The 17,241-nt window shown below is 40.5% G+C and overlaps 1 long non-coding RNA gene across 2 annotated transcripts; it reads left to right on the top strand.

The window, feature by feature from the left end:
• The first annotated feature begins 4 nt into the window (after nt 1-4).
• LOC131511922 (uncharacterized) lies at nt 5-16,906 on the top strand. 2 transcript variants are annotated; one of them, XR_009261812.1, is made up of 6 exons: nt 5-121; nt 2,913-3,056; nt 4,232-4,416; nt 15,762-15,908; nt 16,246-16,328; nt 16,832-16,906. It is a non-coding gene; the product is annotated as an uncharacterized LOC131511922 (long non-coding RNA). The 2 variants fall into 2 exon arrangements; XR_009261811.1 differs by having other exon boundaries at nt 16,216-16,328.
• Nucleotides 16,907-17,241: the final 335 nt, after the last annotated feature.

The following is a 17,241-nucleotide window of genomic DNA, read 5'->3' as shown; positions in this document are numbered from 1 at the left end:
CCCTGTCTCACCATGCTGGGTGGGTGAGATGTTGGGGCTAGTGGCAGGGGCCGCTGATGGACACTCCATGCTTCCACAGGATCAGGTCCAGAGGAGGGTTGCTGCAAAGAGCATCCTGGAGGTTTGTCACCTTTTGGGTTATGGGGTGGATTCAGGAAGCTATTTCTCTTTGCTTGAGGTTTTCCCTGCCACTTGGGCTAGTTGACTTCAGGGTATGTCTTCATGGACTGAAAGGTCTGGAATGGTTAATTGGGAGTGGACTGACATGATGTTCCTCTCCCTGGGCTTTTCTGCATTGATTAAACTCTTAATGCAGTGAACAAAGCACTGTATTTACAAATCATGGCAATGCCACATTTAAGGGAAATCAACATTTGGAGAAAGAATTAAAGGGAAAAAAAGATAGAAGTTCAGGTAGGCATGCCTTTCAGTAGTCATTGAGTTTGTCAATTGCTGCATAGTCATTGCTGAGTTTCAGGAGGCTTCATGCATATGTCACTCTAGTTATTTCTTGGCTTTTTTGTAGCTTCATGGTGTTTGGCTGAGGCTCAAGCTCTGTTTTCCTCCCCGTGACCTCCCTTTTATCAAGAGGCTGGAACTCTACATGATCATCTTTAACTTTGCTTTTAGTATATGCTCAGTATTTCTAGAAATGGCCTTATATTTTAAGGGAGAATTTCGCTTTCCTTTACTTTATGCAGCTTGCAAAGATTAAAAGAGAAAGGTTTCATGATCATACTACCCTATGGTATAAACACTGTCTCAGTATTTTTCCAAAAGGGAGCAGAAGTGAGAGCTGAATTTGGCTGTAGGAGTTTATTGTGTAATTTATTATCTCTCCCTGTGATTATCACCTTTATATTAGGAAAGAACATTCACTGAGTGCTAACTGTGCCAGCCACACATTGATTTTAAGTTCCTACAAATGAAAATTCTGGATCATAGGGTGTGTGTTTTATTATTATTTTTTGATAGATTACTACTAAATTACTTATTTAAATGAATGTGTCAGTTTCTACTGACACCAACAATGCATGGGAGATGCTTCCCCCCCGCCCCCATTTTCCCAATTTTCTCAAATATTCTTCTCTATCCTCCAGGCACGGAGGTTTGAGTTTTACTCCTGGATTTATAGTACGTTTTCATCACTGGTCTGTGTAAGGCTCCTTGTTGTTTTAGTTTTTTTTTTTTTTTTCTTAAATTTTTTTACTGAGATATAGTTTAATTACCATGAAAATCACCATTTTAAAGTGAACAATTCAATGGTTTTTAGTATATTCACAAGACTGTGCAACCATCACCACTTGCTAAATCCAGAATCCATCACCCCAAAAAGATACCCTGTACCCATTACCCATCACTTTCTATGCCCCCTTCCCACAGCTCTGGGCAACCATATATCTACTTTGTGTCTCTACGGATTTGTCTATTTTGGACATTTCATATAAATGGAATCATATAACATATGGCTTTTTGTATCTGGCTTCTTAGCATAATGTGTTCAAGGGTCATCCATGTTTTACCATGTATCGATGTTGTATTTTTTTATGGCTGAATAACATTGTAGGTATATACAACATTTTGCTTATCCATTGATGGCCATAGGTGTTTTTCCTACTTCTTGACTATTACGAGTAATGTTGCTGTGAACATTTGTGTTCAGGTTTTTGTATGAACATGTTTTCAGTTCTTTTGAGTATACACCTAGAAGTGGAATTGCTGGGTCATATGGTAACTCTGTGTTTAACTTTTTGAGGAAATGCCAAACTGTGCATCCAAAACAGATGGATTTTACATCTTTCCGTTCCTGTCAGCAATATATGAGTTATAATTTCTCTACACCCTCGCAAAAATTTGTTATTGTTCTCTTAAAATTATTATTATTATTATAGCCATCATAGTCGGCATGAAAGTGGAATCTCAAAATTACATCTCTTTACCTAGCAATTCCAGTGATAAGAATCTCTCCCAAAGATATACTGGCAAAAAAAAAAAAAAAAAAAAAAGAGTTTCACTCATTGTGTTACTTATAATAGCACTATTTTGACAGCATAAAATGAGAAACAATCCAAATACCCATCAATAGGGAACTGATCAAATAAACTAACATATATCTACACAAACCGAAACATATCCACACAGGTACATCCACTGTCTAATGCAGTTATATAAACCAATGAAAAAGACCTCTGTTGACTGTTTCAAAATGATTTCTCAAATATATTGTTGAGTACAAAAAGCCAGGTGTAGAAATGTGCATGTAATATGCTACTATTCATTTCAAGAAAGGTCTTAAGTCATTGGTTAATCTTTTCCTATGATATTGAAAAATAAACCACAAGATTAGATTTATGAGGGAGGGCAGAAAAAAGATTGAGGGGCCTATACGACCTAATTTATAGAATTGATTTTGAAACTACTTAAATATTTTACATAATTATAGAACAAAATTAAACTAATAAGCCCAATCCTAAAAATTAAAGCAAAATGAAACAAACGAATCTGTGAAGTGAATTTGAGGCACATATGAAGAGGAATTATTTTAAGTTAGTTTAAAACACAGTAATTTGGTGATATATCCCTGGGAGGGGGCATTAATCCCTAAGGGGAAACAAAACAAACAAATAAAACAAAGCAAAGAGAAGTTAAATTCTTTCAGTAATGTAGTGTTGGTATTCTTATTCTGGAAATCTTATGCGGGTAAGGCTTTGTTTGTACAGTAAAGCAAACAAGGAATTAGGTTGATGTCAGTGAGAATCACCATTTTGGACAACAGGGAAGGGGCATACAGATGGACAACTGATGAAGTTTAGAAAATTATGTAGTCCTGAATATTAAACTCATGACGTATCTTATCTGGGAAAAAAAAAAAAAAAAACAAACCCAAACAGCAACATATTTCTTAACTCCAGCCACTGAAAAGTCCCAGAAACCATGACTTAACCAGTAGTAATGAGCCCTCCGTCTCCTGGATTGTGGTCCTGAATATTACTGAAAAGAAGCCAGGCTCTTTGGAGAAATGGATGATACCAGATGTGGGGCAGAAAATGTACAAGGTAAATGTGGGTTTAGATCTACGTTTCCCAAAACTGAACAGGTCCCCTCTGGCATCCGTTTATTAGCTGGTGGAGGTAGGACAAGAAGGACAGCTTTCCAGCAGGGCAGAGGCAGGTGTGATGGCTCAGGTGTGAAGGAATGAGACCAAATGAGCAGGTGTAGTGATGCTGTGGTACTTGAGCCTGGGGATCCTTGTTAAGACCCAAATAATTGTTCCCCCAGTTGTATGAGTGCTGGCTGCTCACAGTTCACACTTGAACCAATCTCTGGGGATTGCATTCTGTGGAGAAAAGCTGCCTTGCCCAAGAGTACGCCCCTATTCAGGGAGCAGACCTTCCTAAATTAGGACTTTAAATGGCCATCCCAGCTACTGAGGAAGTCCGATTGGATTGGCTGAGGTTTACAGTTGAAACTATACTGTAGTTTAACTTTTTCCTCTGCAAAATCTGATTTCCCTCACTCCCTGAGAACCCTCTCCAATAAACCTCCTGTGCACAAATCTCCATTTCATAGTCTGTTTCTTGGTGGAATCTGGCCCACGTGAATGAGTATAGGTGCTATTCTGGTTTATAAGCTCCATTCCCCATATGAGCCAATATGTTTTATTTCCTCCCACGGGAATAGCTTTCAGGAGGCCTAGCAAGGGACATACCCAGTTACAAGAATGCACTGCATTCAGAGGAGTTCAAACTATGGGTTCTCACTGGGTATTTATAGTTAATTCACAGTCCTCCCAGGCCAGGTATAGTTTACTAATTAGAGGTCATTTTTACCATGAGCAATGTTGCCTGGTAACATTGATGGCATTCCACTTTATTAGGTTTCCAGGGGAACAGAGCTAGAAAGTTAACCCAAGGTCAGTTTTCCATAGAAAAGGAGAATGTATTTGTTAACCCTATATTTGCATTTGAAAACCCGCAAGTTTGTAAAGATAATTGAAACAGAACAAAAATCCCAACAACCCTCATTTAGGTGATACTAGAAAACTACCTTGTTATTTTGAAACCTGGCAAATAAAGGGAAAGAATAATTTATCCAGACTTGGTTATATGGATTGTGCCTTAGGATAATAAATGAGTTGATAAGGAGAGTTTTCTCTTTATAGAAGTATGCCAGCTGAGAAATGAAGAATGATGAACTTAAGATTCCATCCATTTACATTTATCTCCTACAGAAAAGATGAATCTAGGCAATATTATCAGTGACTGCTAATAGCACAAGAGGGACAACCAGACATTGTGTGCTCTGGATGGAAGTATACAGCACCACCGATGAAGTGTTCTTGCAAAGAGTTCCAGCCTGAATCTGATCAAGCTTCTAGATCTAAATACCAGTTGTTGGGGACAAGATGATATTGGGGTGAGGCAATTTGTAAAATGAAGACTGTGGAAAACTGTTTAGGACAAATGACTGTTTTTTCTTTTTTCTTTCTTTGTTTCTTTTTAATGTTTATTTATTTTGAGAGAGAGAGAGAAAGAGAGAGCGAGCATGCAGGGTAAAATCATAATAGGGGAGAGTGGCCTAGGCCTGCATTTAAGCATGTGACTCTTTTTTTTTAAACATTTTTTAAAAGTTTATTTATTTATATTGTGTATGAGTGAGAGAGAGGGGGAGAGAGAGAGAGAGGGCACAAGTAGGGGAAGGGCAGGGAGAGAGAGAGAGAGAGAGAGAGAGAGAGAGAGAGAGAGAGAGAATCCCGAGCAGTCTCTGCTGTCAGCACAGAGCCCAATATGGGGCTCGATTTCACGAACTGTGAGATCAACAGCCAGAGGCTTAACTGACTGAATCACCCAGGCATCCCATGACCATTGTTTTTTCAACAAAGACATTGCAAGGGACACACACACACACACACACACACACACACACACACAGATATGAAGGGGAACATTTATAAATTAAAGGGACTTAAGAGACAAGAAACATATTAACCAATTGTAATTCTTGAAACTTAATAAGATTCTGGTTTGAGCAAACTGTAAAAATATTGTTTATGGTTCAGTCGAGGGAATTTTAACACTGCCTGAAGACTGGATGATAGGAAGAAATAATTGTTAATTTTTTAGGTTTGATAATAATATTCTGGTAGTATTATTTTAAAAAGTCCTCAACGTTTAGAGATACAGACAGAAATATTTACAGATTATGTGATAGAATATCAGTTTTCCTCCAAAACATTCTAGACTGTGGGTAATGGATTTGATGAAACCAGATTGGCCATGATTTCATAACCACTGAAGCTGTGAGCATTAGGTTTAGGGGGGCTCATTATTTGGTTTCCTTTACTTTTATATGTTTGAGAATTTCCATTATAAGTAATAGAAGCATGTATACACTTAATTTTTTTTTAGAGAGACATTTTTAATTAATTTTAGAGAGAGAGGGAGAGCGAGTGGGGGCAAAGAGAGAGATTCTCAAGCAGGCTCCCCACTCAGTGTGGAGCCTGACATGGGGCTCAATCCCACATCCCTGGATCATGACCTGAGATGAAATCAAGAGTTGAATTCTCAACCAACGTAGCCACATAGGGGCCCTGATACATTTAATTTTTAATATAATAATCTCACTCCTGGGAATCTATCCATAGGTGTTATCCATGTATGAATGTTCAATGTAGCAAAACTAACACAAGAGAAAAAAGATTCTGCAAATAAGCTGAATCCCCAACAGTGACATATGGTTGAATAAATTGTGACACCATGCAGTCATTACAAGGAAATATTTGGAGGCAAACCAGTTCACCTTAGATGAGTTTTCAGGAATGTTGTTGCTGAATGAGAAAAGCAAGATGCACACATGAATGTAGGAGACCTCATTAAAAAAAAAAGAAAACAGGCAAAAATTCTACATAGGCACATTTGCATTTGTGTATATGGGAGGGTGTCCAGCAGGTGTTAACATGGTTACTTGGGGCCGGGGGGAGTGGGAAAGTGCTTTGGGTGGATGGTGGGGAGATGGGGCCGCTGAAAAACTTTGGAAAAATAAAAGGCAGCTGTGATGTGCCCATGTTCTGCTGGCCGGGTGGGCTATATGGCAGGAGCATGGGCCGTGGGACCAGCCTGCGCTGCAGTCCAGCTTTGCCGCTTGCCAGTGGTGTCACAGTGGAGAGTCCAGCAGTGTTCACGAAGCACCTATTGTGTGCCGGTCTGGCCTGCGTGCTTGCGACACAGAGATGACCATTGCTGTTCCTGCCCCTCGGAAGCTGCCATGCTAAAGAAGGAAGAGAGTAGGTCAACATGTGTAAGTGTTTTCCACACAGGATGCTGGGGGCATATTACTTGACTTTTATGAACCTCAGTTTCCTTATCCATATAATGGGATTACAATGTCTGCTTCACAGGGCTCACATGAGGATTAAATATGTGCAACATCAGTGTAATTGCACCCTCGTGGGCCGCATCCCTCTCAACATGTTCTTATTGTCCCTCCAGGTGGGAAGATGGGTAGTGAGAGTGGGTAAGGTGGGGGAGGGCTGTCGGTCACGAAGATAAGTCTGAGAACTAAGGTACACAAGAGTAAGGTCAAATTTAATGCTAGTTTCTGGAGGAAATAGAAGAAAGGAGGTAAATGTATTTGTTTAATCATTCATTTGGAAGCATTTGCTTAATCCACTTACATTAGACATCAGTGAGTAAAGTAGACCAAGATCTGTGCCCCTTTAGAGGTTATGTTATAATCCAGAAGGAGGAGATAAGACAATAGACATTAAAAGAAAGAAATGATTATTTGTTTTTTGGGTGTGGAGTTTGGTAAGTTCTTTATAGATTTTGGATAGGACCCCTTTTTATCCGATACATCATTTGCAAGTATCTTCTCCCGTTCTGTTGGTTGCCTTCTAGTTTTGTTGATTGTTTCTTTGCAGTGCAGAAGCTTTTTATCTTGATGAAGCCCAATAGTTCCTTTTTGCTTTTAATTCCCTTGCCTTTGCAGACCTGTTGAGTAAGAAGTTGCTGTGGCTCAGGTCAAAGAGGTTTTTACCTGTTTCCTCCTCTAGGGTTTTGATGGTTTCCTGTTTCACATTTAGGTCTTTCATCCATTTTGAGTTTATTTTTGTGAATGGTGTAAGAAAGTGGTCCAGTTTCATTCTTTTGCATGTTGCTGTCTAGTTCTCCCAGCACCATTTGCTGAAGAGACTGCCTTTTTTTTTTTTTTTTCCATTGGATACTCTTTCCTGCTTTGTCAAAGATTAGTTGGCCATACATTTGTGGGTTCATTTCTGGATTCTCTATTCTATTCCATTGGTCTATGTGTCTGTTTTTGTGCCAATACTATACTGTCTTGATGATTATAGTTATAGCTTTGTAGTAGAGGCTAAAGTCTAGGATTGTGATGCCTCCTGCTTTGGTTTTCTTCTTAAGTATTACTTTGGCTATTCAGGGTGTTTTGTGGTTTCACACAAATTTTAGGAAAAATGGATAGAAAACATGTGATTTATATTTGCAATAGAATACTACTTGGCAATGAGAAAGAATAAAATTTTGCCATTTGCAACAACGTGGATGGAACTGGAGGGTATTATGCTACGTGAAATAAGTCAGTCAGAGAAAGATACATGTTTTCACTTATATGTAGAATTTGAGAAACTTAACAGAAGCCCATGGGGAGAGGGAAAGGGAAAGGGAAAAGGAAAAAATAGTTTCAAACAGAGAGGGAGGCAAACCATAGAGGCTCTTAAATACAGAGAACAAACTAAGGGTTGAAGGGGGAGGGGGAAAATGGGTGATGGGCATTGAGGAGGGCACTTGCTGGGAAGAGCACTGGGTGTAAGTGACAAATCATGGGAATCTACCCCCGAAGCCAAGAGCACACTGTATACACTGCATATTAGCTAACTTGACAATATATTTAAAAAAAACAGCAAGAAATGATACTGTGTGACAATTAGAAAGTCCCATGGGAAATAGGAAAAGCAGAACAGAAGGAGTGAGTTAGTTTCCAGGGCTGTGGCAACAAAGTATCACAGACTGAGTAGTACAAGCAACAGAAATTCCTTGCCCTCACCTCTGGAGGCCAGAGGTCTGAGGTGCAGGGGTCTGGGAAGGATCTGTACCAGGTGGCTCTCCTGGCTTTTGGTTGTTCCTTGGCTGGTGGTAGCAAAACCTCAGTCTTCACATGGCTTTCTCCCTGTGGGCATGTCCATCTCTGCGTCCCAATTTCCTCTTTTTATAAGGACACCAGTTATGTTGAATCAGGGGCCCACGTGACTCCAGCATGACTTCATCCTAACTAATTACATTGACAATGACCCTATTTCCAATAAGGTCATATTCAGAGCTACTGGGGGTTCAGACTTCAGTGTATGAATTGGCTTAACAGGACGGGAGGTTGAAGTGCCCAAGCGGGTGAGTGGTCAGTCGTGTTAAATAGGGAAACTTGTTGAGAGGGGGTTGGAGAGAAGGCTTGCAGGAGGTAGAGAGAGGGCCACGTGGATGTCTGTAGAAGGGTGTCCCGGGTAGAGGGGACAGCTCATGCAAAGGTACTGTGGCAGAAGCATGCCTGGGATCTTCCCAGAGGAGCAGGGAGCCAGCGTGCCTGCAGCAGAGTGTGAGGGGGTGAACCAGGAGATGAGGCCAGATAGCATCAGGCCCAGACCACGCATCCCTTGGAGGCCAGTGGAGGATTTTGGCTTTTACTCTGAGCATAGGGATTGCAGGTTCTGGTCAGAGTGCCACACTGACAGCACACTGCAGATTGGTGGGAGGCAGGAAGCCACAGCTGTGACTCAGGTGGGAGATACTGATTTAGAAGAGAGCAGTGTCCTGAGTAGAGAAGCGAGGATGGGATCTGGTACACAAGAAAAGGGATTGACATGGGAACCGGACCTTGGGAAATATGTATAATTTAAATGCTTTCCCCTTATTGCATATATAAAGGATCTAGCAAAATACACAACGGACAGAAGACCCTCAGTAAAGGTTAGCTTCTTTCCTCTCCCTTCCGTCCTAGAGTCTGGCCTCCTCTGCAACTGCCCCGCTGTTCTCCATTTTCAATCACTCATCTTAATCTTTACTGGCTCCTTAATCTGTAAAGAGGGAAAGTGGTATTGGTTTAAAGAAATGAATTGTAAATGGTCTTCTGAGGAATCACAGGTTTTTGAGGCAGTGCCTTGGTGTCCATGTGAATGAAAGAAATAAGTAGAGAAACTTCCAGGTATCCGTGCCCATTCCCGCCCTGTCCCGGCTCCATTCCCCACTTCATCCAGAAAAACTCAGTATCCATTGTTTGTATATCGGGGCTCATTAAAGAGTTTTACTTAAAAAAAAAAAAAGATTACTGCTTCTTAAAAACAATAAATTTTTAGAGCATTTTTCCTATATGAGATATTTTAGAACCTTTTAAAACCAAAGGAATGAGTCTGTAATGGTAGAATTTTAGATCCTCGTTCTGCTTCTTTTGCTATGGATAGACTTTATGACTTCATCAGGTAATAATGATGATGACAATGATAACTAATACTTATCAAGGGCTAAACTCGCCTTTGTGTAGGACTCTGCATAGAAAAGTATAAAGAATGATGCTGTGCATAGTCAAAGTCATAGGTTTGTGAAGCTAAAGACCATTGGAGCTTGGAGAGCTGTTCATAATATTCTAGTTGCAACCCTCTCATTTTATTAGCAAATAACTGAGAGAAATGTTGACTTGGTCAAGGTCATCCAAGGACAGGTGGGTCTAGAGTCCAGGTGACCTATGTCCCAGGTCCCCAATTTTCCCATTACATCCTGCTCAAAGGCAGATGTGTTCAGACTGGGATATGGAGTGCCATATTACAGCTGTTGAAACAAAGGGTAGGTAGGAAATGTGTACTGAAGCCATTTGATGTGACATTTACTGTCCCTGGGAGTTCAGGTTTATAAGCTCCACCACATTTAAGAGCCTTTTAAAGTCTCTAATTGCTCATTTATCTGATGTTACAAAAACCGTCTCCACAGATACAGACTGACAGGTAAAGAGCTTGTTGAGAATTTATTTAAAATGATAAACTAACATAATGCATCTTCTCTTGAGAGACTTATCAAAAGCACCACAGTTTGTGGCAGTATTTCTTATGTAGTTATTATTGGCCGTGGCCTCCTCATTTTCTTGGGCAGTGTTTCTTTATTTTTTTTATTTTTATTTTTCTATTTTTTTATTTTTTAATATATGAAATTTACTGTCAAACTGGTTTCCATACAACACCCAGTGCTCATCCCAAAAGGTGCCCTCCTCAATACCCATCACCCACCCTGCCCTCCCTCCCACCCCCCATCAGCCCTCAGTTTGTTCTCAGTTTTTAACAGTCTCTTATGCTTTGGCTCTCTCCCACTCTAACCTCTTTTTTTTTTCCTTCCCCTCCCCCATGGGCTTCTGTTACGTTTCTCAGGATCCACATAAGAGTGAAACCATATGGTATCTGTCTTTCTCTGTATGGCTTATTTCACTTAGCATCACACTCTCCAGTTCCATCCACGTTGCTACAAAAGGCCATATTTCATTTTTTCTCATTGCCACGTAGTATTCCATTCTTGGGCAGTGTTTCATTTCTTGATCCCATGAACTACCACACTGTGAATAAACCTGGCAGTTCCAGTGGAGACAAGTAGATCAGAGTGCTTGGTGAAGTGTAAAAAAAAAACCAGTTTGGGGTTTTCCCAGATCTGGGTGTGAATCCTGCCTCTGCCTCTTAGATTTGTCTTACTTTAGATAAGCACTTAACTCTAGGCCTCACTCCCCCCCGCCCCCCACCCTGTAAAATGGGAATTATAATAATACTTATGAGTGTTAGGAAGGTCATGGCAATGAAGTAAGTACAATCTGTAGAACGTCTTGTGCCCTGTCGGTCTTGTGGCAGGTGCCAGTTGGTGGACAGTCTGCTGGGAGGCAGGATGGAGCCTTGCGTTGCGCTGCAAGTGTGGGCTCTGGACCAGCAGCATCAGTGCATCCAGCTGGAGGCACGCTGGTGTGGCTTTCGAGTCAGGCTGCTTGGGGTCAAGTTTCAGTATGGTTCCTAATTAGCTATGTAGTTTTGGATGAAACATTTAATTTCTCAAAGTTACTGTTTGTTCATCTGTGAAATCAGAAGGATGATGATAGGAATGCCTACCTCATGGGCCATTTTTACATATCAGTGAGATGCTGCAGAATTTCCCACGATGTCTGGTCTGTGAGGAGTCACCATTATGATGTGAGACTGTCATCCAGAAGCAGCAAGCCTGTGGTAAAGAAAACTAATATGACATTTTGGGATAAGGAAAGATATGTTCTATTCATATTTTCATAGTTGCTAATACAGTGTTGGGCAAAATGATCTCCTATGTATCTTTGGATTTTTCTCTGCATTTGTGTTTTCTCCTTTATTGATTCTTAAGGTTATAATTTTGTGCTTTCTCTCTTTCATTCCTGATTAGGCTGCCCAATGATGTATTCGTTGTATTGATTTTTTTTCCCCAAAGAAACTGCTCTTAATTTAATTGTACTATTTGTTGATCACAGATTCATGGCCTTTTGAGTTTATATTTTTCTTCAACTTCTTTTTTTATCTTTGAACTTTTTTATGTTGAATGCTTATTTATTTTTATTCTTGTTTGTTTAATAGTATAAGTGTTTGAAGTTGTGAATTTCCCTGTAAGTACAATTTTGAATGTATCCTAGTTCTTTTTATTTTTTTAAATTTGTTCATTTATTTTGAGAAAGAGAGAGGGATAGAGTGTGCACGAGTGGGGGAGGGGCAGAGAGAGATTCCTAAGCTGGCTCTGCAGTGTTGGAGCAGAGCCCAAAGCAGGGCTCCACCAGGGGCTCCACATGGGGCTCAACTCATGAACCATGAGATCATGACCTGATCTGAAACCAAGAGTCAGACGTTTAGCCACCCAGGCACCCTGAATGTTTCCCAGTTCTAATTGGTAATGCTATTATTTTATTTTTTAAATATTTGATAGTTGTAATTTATCTATTACCTGTGACCTAATAGTTAATTAGGAGAGATGTTTTCCCCCAAATCTGTAAGTATTTGACTTTTCTATGTTTCTGTTTGCTACTTATTTATTGTTTTATTGTATTGCAATCTTAGAATGTAGTTCTTCGCATTATAACACCTTGGAATTTATGCCCAAAAGATGATAACTTTTGTAAATGCACCATAGCAACCTAGAAAGACATAATTTTAATTATATCCTTAACACATTTTATATCTTTACTTATTTTCATATACTTGATCTGTCAGATATCTAAAGTGTGTATTAAAACCTTCTACTACTTTCATATTTTTGTCAATTTCTCTTTGTATTTCCTATGGTCTTACTTTACTGATGTTGATGTTTTGTTATTTGATTCCTAATGGATCATGACAGTATTATCTCCACTGTGGATTGCATCCTTCATCATTGTGAAGTGGCCGCACACAGTGCTCTTGACCTTGAATTCAACTTTGTCTAATAACAGTGGTCACAATTCCTGCCTTGTCTCTGTTCAGGCTTCTGCTCCAGTTTAAGAAGCTGTTTTGGGGAAAGGAAAAGTGGTATGGCTGCCTATCCCTCTCTCAGCTCTGTCGACATTGTTTTTGTTTCCCCATGTGGTGGAGGAACAGCCTTCCACAGGGGTCTCTGCTTCTCCCCTGGCTCACTCTAGACCAGTGTCTCCATCTCTCCTAGGAGAGAGCTCTCCAGATCCCTTTCCCTGATGTTTTCAGATTTCCTAAGCACTGGGGATGCACCAGTGAGTAACACACAGACCCTGGGTCTCAAAGCCATCTCACTGTAGTGGAGACAGTCAAAGGGAGAGGTCACAGTGCGGAATAGCAATGGTTACAACTGATGTTGCCTCTGTTCTATGTAAGTGGATGCTGTAGTCCAGTCTTCCTGAGGAAGACACGGATCAAATATAGCCTGGATAGGAGTCAGCAGGCAAATGGCAAGGACTATGTGGGCATTCGAGACAGAGAGGATGCAATGATATAAGGCACAGAGATGGCATATATATATATCTATTTCACAAAGAAGGTAGTAGAATTTCAAAGAAGTGAAGTAACTAGCCAAATGTAAAGGTTAGTAGGTAAGAGAATCAAGATTTGAATTCATGTCTTTCTGACTCCAAAGTCTGTGCTTTGCCCATCCCAGGGTACCACTTGCCCAAATACCATTTCCCCTCTTTGGCATCCCATTTCTTTGTCTTCCTCTTGTATTTTTGTTCCTAGATATCACACTTTCTTCTGTAATAAAAAAACTTTCACACAGAGGAGCAACAGTTTAATGTCTGAACCACTTTCTTTCCAAAGACTTCTGTATCTTAATGAGATTAAAGTCAAAAGCTAAAGGAATACAACTCCAGCAGTGGAATTTCATTCCTTATATAGAGAAGGAAGTTGGGGAAGTGCCTGAGAATGTTGTCAATGCCTGAGAAGTTGCACCACTTGAGTTCATCCGAAGACTCACTATACCCTCTGCATCCCTCTTTCCCTCCTTCCTTCCTTCCCTCCTTCCTCTCTCCCCACTCTATTTCTTCCTTCCTTCCTTCCTTCCTTCCTTCCTTCCTTCCTTCCTTCCTTCCTTCCTTCCTTCCTTCCCTCCTTCCTTCCTTCCTTCTTTCCTCCCCACTCTATTTCTTCCTTCCTTCCTTCCTTCCTTCTTTCCTTCCTCCCCACTCTATTTCTTCCTTCCTTCCTTCCTTCCTTCCTTCCTTCCTTCCTTCCTTCCTTCCTTCCTTCGTGTCCCTTTGCTCACACTGATTTCTAACTCCTTTGTACAAAGAAGTCTCTGACTCATCTCTTCAGTGACTGAAGCCATGGAAGAGCCCTGGACCTCTGGGAAGGAGGTGCTGATAAGGGACACAGGCTTCAGTAGTGAGAACAGAACTTTGCTCAGTTTATAGTTTTCTAAAGCCATTCTTGTTCAGGTCTCAGTTCTTCCTTCAAATCTAGGTCTTGTGAGGACTCCTCTTTCTGGAGTCCTGTGCCTTCCCTGCCTAAAAAGAGTTTTGAATTGCTGAGAATGCTGAACTTGCACTGTCAGGAGAAAGCCAGCTTCTTCCTGCTATGGACCTCAGGCTCTGCATGAGTTTCTTCTGTAAACTCGTGCTACCCATGTCAGCTCTCACCCTCACATCCCTTTGATGTGGAAGGCATTCTGAGGCCCTGACTCTGATTTTTCACTGCTCTGGGGGTGCATCTGCAATGTGGAGGTGGGGATGGGAGGGGCCTTCTCTCAGGTTTGTCAGAGTTCCTGTTTCAGGGAGATAGGTGGCCTTGCCAGGAGATGGTCAGTGAGAGCCTTCCTGCTCACAGACATTTTATTCTGTGGCTCAGCTTTTAGTGAGTTCTACTCATTGAGCATTGACAGGCAGTTGCATATTTACTAGAGAACTTCCAAATTCCAGTGATTGTTGCTTTGAAACCCAGGGATTCCCTAACAGTTGACATGAATTATTCCCGACAGAATTATTCTTTCAGGGCCCACTCAGTCAGTCCAACACACACACACACACACGCACACACGCACGCACACATACACACCATCTTGGAAAGCTAGAGTGTGGCCAGGTTGTGCTTGCTGCTTTGGGAAATGTAGAAATACAGGCTCTTTATCACATCACTTAATTTATACTTTTACCTACACTGAATATATTTTTCAAACCTAAAATCAGGGTATATGGTGGAACTCTGAGGGTTTTTGTTTGGTTTGATTTTGAAGTAAAAGAATATCATATCAAAACCTGCTATGGGGCATCTGGGTGGCTTAGTCCATTAAGCATTGGTTCAGGTCGTGATCTCAGGGTTTGTGAGTTTGAGCCTCACGTCTGGCTCTGTGCTGTTAGCACAGAGCCTGCTTCAGATCCTCGGTCAACCCCCCTCTCTGCCCATCCTTTCTGGTTCTCTCTTTCTCAAAATAAATAAATAAGCTTTAAAAAAACCTGCTTAAGTAGAAAAAAGAAAAAAGTTGTTTCATTTAACAGGACCGTACAGTTATAGTTTCAGACATTGCTGAATTTAAGGACTCAGTTTCTTTCCACATCTCTGCTCTGCCTCTTTCTGTCTTGACTAGAGCCTCAGGTTTCATGTGGTATAACATGATGGTGGGAACAAATCTCCAATGCTTTCCTCCCCACAGTTTAAATCCAGAAATGAAAATACCTGTTTCCCCAAAACTTAACTACATTTTTATTGGCTCTTGTTGGGTCATGTGACCATTCCTAAGCAAATGGCTAGGGCCATGGAAATGCAGTGTGCTGATTGGCTTAGACTCAAGTTTTATGTTCAACCCTGGAGCTGGGGTTGGCTCCACTCAGAGGATGGGGTCTGAGTGTGGGAGGGGCTAGTTCTCCAGAGGGAGGCAGGGGTTAGTGAGGAGCAGAGTGGCAAATGGGTGGTGGGGGTGAGGGTGGGGCAAAAGCTGTAGGTATTCACCACACCTGATCTGACCAAAAATTTTGAACTTCTAGACCTAAAACCAGCTTGAGAGAAGTAATTTCATGTCAGTGTATTGTCATTTCTGGAACATATTTTTCTTTGTGCAATGACAAGCCTGTCACAGAACTTCAGTGATTTATCGTGGCTGAACTGCTACCTCAATCCCTATGGTCTTTATAATTATTTGGTAATATCTCCCAGGGAAAACCAGCAGAGAAGAAACAGTGTCTCACCCAGTCTATATATTGTTGGCAATTTTAAAAGAGATTGTTTTGAAAACCTATTTATTATATGTGCTGAGAACTTATAAGCTTTCAACACTTTCCAGGGAAGTGTGAAGTGCTTTGAAGGCTGCCAACAAAATGCCAAGTCAGCCCATTGACAGAAAAAGGAAGAGAAACCTTTGGAAAATACATTATTGTTTCGCATTAGCTTACTTTCTGTCTGAATCTGAGCACCTGACCTGAGGAAGGAGGTAAGAGAGGATAAAGGCATGAAATGCTGAGCAAGCCTTTTACTAATGGTTTCAGTGGGAGAGACGCTACCTTCATCATTGAAATTCTAAGGGAAATACCCATAGTTTCAAAGATGTTGGACTGCTTCTTCTTGCAGTGCAAAACTTTACAGGGTGAAAAATAAATTTCAGCATAAATTTCTTTGGACATCTTTTATTAACAGACTCAGGCTAACCAAGTGATTCCTCAAAAGCTCATCAAATTTCCAAGAAGGAAAGCAAACTATTAATCATGAAATATTAATTATTATTATCTCACATATTTTAGAGTGAACATAGAATGGCGAATTTGTTCTAGGACAGTGAGTGATCTGAGAGTGTTGGGAAGAGGGAGCCATGCCGTGTAGACCAGAAAGCAGGGCAATGGAGGAATGGATCCAAGTAAGTAAGCAATTCATTCCACAAGCTCCCATGAAAAACTTCTATTCAGTAGATGCAGGGTCTCAGTGCCATAACTATCACAAACAACACAGTGATAAACATTCTTGCATGGTTATCCTTTCCTTGGATTGTGTAAGAGTTTCTTCCAGGTAAGGACGAAGGTGTGGAGCCGCTGCTTGTCAATCATGTCTGCTGTGTGCCCCCTCAAACACAGCAACACCAGTTACTCTTTTCTCAGCCAGGCATTAGATAGTAATTGTTTAATTTTTTGTCAATAAATGGGTGTTTTATCATGGCATCAAATCTTGTGTCCTCCTGAGGGGGAAGTAACCAGAAGCTCATGACTATTGAGATCACTGGATAAAACATGGCATTTTTTTTTTCACTGTACAATCTCTGGTTACCAGTGAGGTAAAAAAAAAAAAAAAAAATTCATAAACTCATCAATAACCTGGGGTTTCCTTTCCTGTGATTTCCCCATATATATTGTTTGTATTTTTTAGATTTCTTGGCTTCTTGTTGCTGATACAATAGAGAATAAAGGAGAAGTGTATGTATGTAAGTCACATTTTTTAAACCATTGTCCTATTGATATATGGGCCATTTCAGTTTGAAATAAAGCAGTATGTCAGTTTATTATTTAAAATGTATCACTATAATTCACCATTGCAAAAGACTAACAAAGAAATAAAATTTATTCATCCCAGTAGATACAGAAAAAAACATTTGAGAAAATACAACAACATGTGATGAAAACTCTCAGGAAACCAGGGATAAATGGAATTTCCTCAACCTGACAGAGCATTTATGAAAGACCTGCAGTTAACATCATATTTACTGGTGAAAGATTGAATAATTTCCCTCTAGGTTGGGAAATAAGGGAAAGCATGACCACTTTCACCACATCTATTTG

Source organism: Neofelis nebulosa, chromosome 5, assembly GCF_028018385.1.
Source record: "Neofelis nebulosa isolate mNeoNeb1 chromosome 5, mNeoNeb1.pri, whole genome shotgun sequence".
NCBI lineage: Eukaryota > Metazoa > Chordata > Mammalia > Carnivora > Felidae > Neofelis > Neofelis nebulosa.
The sequence above is the reverse complement of the archived record's forward strand: the minus strand, read 5'-3'. Positions and strand labels throughout refer to the sequence as shown.